This window comes from Propithecus coquereli, unplaced genomic scaffold (assembly GCF_000956105.1).
Source record: "Propithecus coquereli isolate 6110/MARCELLA unplaced genomic scaffold, Pcoq_1.0 Scaffold222, whole genome shotgun sequence".
NCBI classification, from domain to species: domain Eukaryota; kingdom Metazoa; phylum Chordata; class Mammalia; order Primates; family Indriidae; genus Propithecus; species Propithecus coquereli.
In genome coordinates this window covers 4235926-4239576 of record NW_012147412.1, presented here as the reverse complement: position 1 = coordinate 4239576, position 3651 = coordinate 4235926, and positions in this window count along the sequence as shown.

Here is a 3651-nt window from a genome sequence, read left to right as displayed (position 1 = left end):
TAATACTTGAATTAAAATGTGAAATGTTATCTTTCTGTTGAACAACCTCATGGAAATAATAACAAGATACGCAAAAAACAAATAACAGAATGCCTCATACAGAAGGGTCACAAGTGATTTCACATGCTATTATATTGCTATGTGTATCCATAAGTAGCTCCTTCAGTGCAGTAATTTAGAAAATTGTTTGGGAGTTTGTTTACTGAAGAATAAAAGAAGTTAGAATCTTTGAGTGGATTAGGAAATTGAAAAGTAACTAATAGCACGACTCTAAGACTTGAATGAACCTTATAAATAGATATTTCAGCATTCTAATTTTCCACATGAGAAAATTGAAGTCCAGAGCATAAAAAGAGATTTTTTTAAAAAGAGAAAGAGAGAGAGAGCATAGCATTTCAGTCCTACTGAGGCATCAGCCACCCAGGCCCAGCTGTGATATAGAACTATTAACCTTAGACTAAGAACCCATGAGGGAGATCTATAAGTGATTTTACATTATTAACTGCTCTAGTAAGATAAAATCTAATATTATAAGACCAAGTCTTTCTTGGGTTGTTATATATTAAGATAGAAATAGTGAGGGCAAACATCGTATTGTAAAAGAAGATTCTCAGGAATTAATAAGACAACTGGAAAAAGATTTATATGGAAGAATATTTATTTGATCATTATTTAGTCAGGCAAGAAATGTAAACCATCTAAATTTCCAAAACTAAGCAACCGGCTAAATATATCACAGTCCCATTCGTAGAATCAAACACTGTATGATCCTAAAAAATGATTGTGTAGATTTCTAGTAATTGATATGGAAAGATGATGTATCATGAAAGGAAAAGAAAGGAAAGAAAAAAGCTAGTTATAAAATAGTCTACTAGTATGATTTATTTTAGATACCTTTGCATGTAATTTGAATTTCAAAGCAGCCTAGAACTATTTAATATATACACCAAAATGTCACTGTATTTCTAAGAGGTTTGATTACAGATTATAATTTTCTTTTTTGCATTTTAAAATTCTTTGTACTGAAAATGTCTTTCTTGTAAAGGAAAAGCTTCAAATAAAAAATAAAATAGGAAGCCAGACTTTTTTATCTTATTAGAAGGATAAGAAAGGAAATAGGAAAAGGAAAGTGAGGTGGCCACAATCAGTAACAAAGAGGGGGGCAGCTTCTAACCTATTTATTAAGAAGGTGCTAATTTAAATCTAGGCAAAGAAAGCAGGGAGGTCAGAGTTAAAGCATGGGTAGTTTTAAAATGAAATTGGAGGGAGGCATCACATTGTCTGACTTCAAATTATACTACAAGGCTACAGTAACCAAAACAGCATGCTACTGGTCTAAAAATAGACACATAGATCAATGGAACAGAATAGAGAACCCAGAAATAAAGCCACATACTTACAGTCAACTTATCTTTGACAAAGTTAACAAGAACATACACTGGGGAAAGGACACCCTTTTCAATAAATGGTGCTGTGAAAATTGGATTGCCATATGCAGACCCCTATCTCTCACCATATACAAAAATCAACTCAAGATGGATTAAAGACTTGAATGTAAGACATGAAACTATAAAATTACTAGACGAAACCTAGGGAAAACTCTTCTAGACACTGATCTAGGCAAAGAATTCATGACTAAGACCTCAAAGGCACAGGCAACAAAAACAAAAATAGACAAATGGGACTTATTAACTACAAAGGTTCTGCACAGCAAAAGAAATAATCAACAGAGTGAACAACCTACAGAATGGGAGAAAATGTTTTGAAACTATACATCCAACAGGGGACTATCATCCAGAATTTATATGGAACTCAAAACAACTAAACAACAAAAAACACCAAATAACTCCATTAAAAAGTGAGTTAAGGACATGAATATACATTTTTCAAAACAAGACACACAAATGGCCAACAAGCATGTGAAAAAAATTATGACATCATGAATCATCAGAGAAATGCAAATTAAAACCACAATGAGATATCATTTTACAGCAATCAGAATGGCTGTTACTAAAAAGACAAAAATAAATAAATAACAGATGTTGGCGAGGATATGGAGAAAAGGGAACTCTCAGGCACTGTTGGTGAAAATGTAATAGTGCAACCTCTACGGAAAACAGTATGGACATTTCTCAAAGAACTAAAAATAGAGCTACCATACAATCCAGCAATCCCACTACTGGGTATCTACCCAAAGGAAAAGAAATCAACATATAAAAAAGATACTTGCACTCATATGTTTATTGCAGCACTATTCACAATAGTGAAGGTATGGAATCAACCTAAATGTCTATCAACGGATGAATAGATAAAGAAAATGTGGAATATTCACACAATGGCACATTATTAAGCCATAAAACAGAATGAAATCATATTTTTGCAGCAACATAGATAGAACTTGAGGCCATTATCTTAAGTGAAACAACTCAGACACAGAAAGAAAAATACTGCATGTTCTCACTCCATGGGAGCTAAATAATGTGTACACATGGAAGCAGTGTGTGGAACAATGGACAGTGGAAACCTGGGGAGGGTAGAGGAGGGGTGGATGATGAGAGGTTTCTTGGTGGGTACAATGTGTGTTGTTTCAGTGATATATGTATGCACTTACTTCACCATAATGCAATATATCAATGTAGCAAAATTGCTCTTATACCCCCATGAATATATACAAATAAAAAAATGAAAAAGAAAACAAAAAAATAAAATAGGCTAATCTATGCAAAAGAATCGTTGCTCAGATACTGAGATAAAGATCAAACTGGATGATCTTGAAGTACGGTTTTATGATTTCAGCTGATCAAGTAAATTAAGTAAACTGAATTACCTCTGCTTTACATTCCTGTGTATAATTTATACCTCACACTATATACTGCCCTAACAAATGATCAGCCAGATATATGGTATATATATTATATACTTTACAGAACTTGTAGGAAGTAGGTTTTAGACACAGGGCATCATCTAAAGACACAATATCCTTTATTTCTTTTTGAAGTGTCATCTAAAGTAATTAATAAGAACCATGAGCCATTGTTCCTTTTAAATATCTCTGGACTGTTTTCACAGATCTCTATATGCTAGGGAAAGACTTTCAAAACTGGGAGATACTGGAGATCTCCAAATATAGGAAAAACTAAATCAACCTTTATCTCTTACTCATGACAACCACCAAAGTGAAGAAAATTTGTTATAGAAAAAGCTAGAAAGTATTTAAGTGGATTTCCCACACAATGGCTGTAAACTTCAGAATAAGAGAAGCGAGTTCTAGTTAAAGTATGAGTCAGTACTTTAGCACATTTTTAGCTGGGAAATTGAAGCCAGAAGAGTAAAAAAGAATAGAAATTTTATTTAATGAAAATGAATAGAATTTTATAACTAGAAGAAAGCTTGGAATTTTTTATCCAGTCTAATCCCATCATTTTACAGAAAACATGAGGCTAAATAGTGTTTTGACTTTCCTAGGCTGGAACAATGATAACTCTCGGGTAGAGGGCTGTATGCTATGACTCATCTATATAAGGCACTCTCCTCAGTACCTTTTCAATAGATATTTATACAATTACCTAAGCTGATTTTCTTTTTCTTGTTTCTTCAGGGAAACCCTGCCTATCACATAGTAGTAGTCATGGGAAATTGGAGCACGGTGAC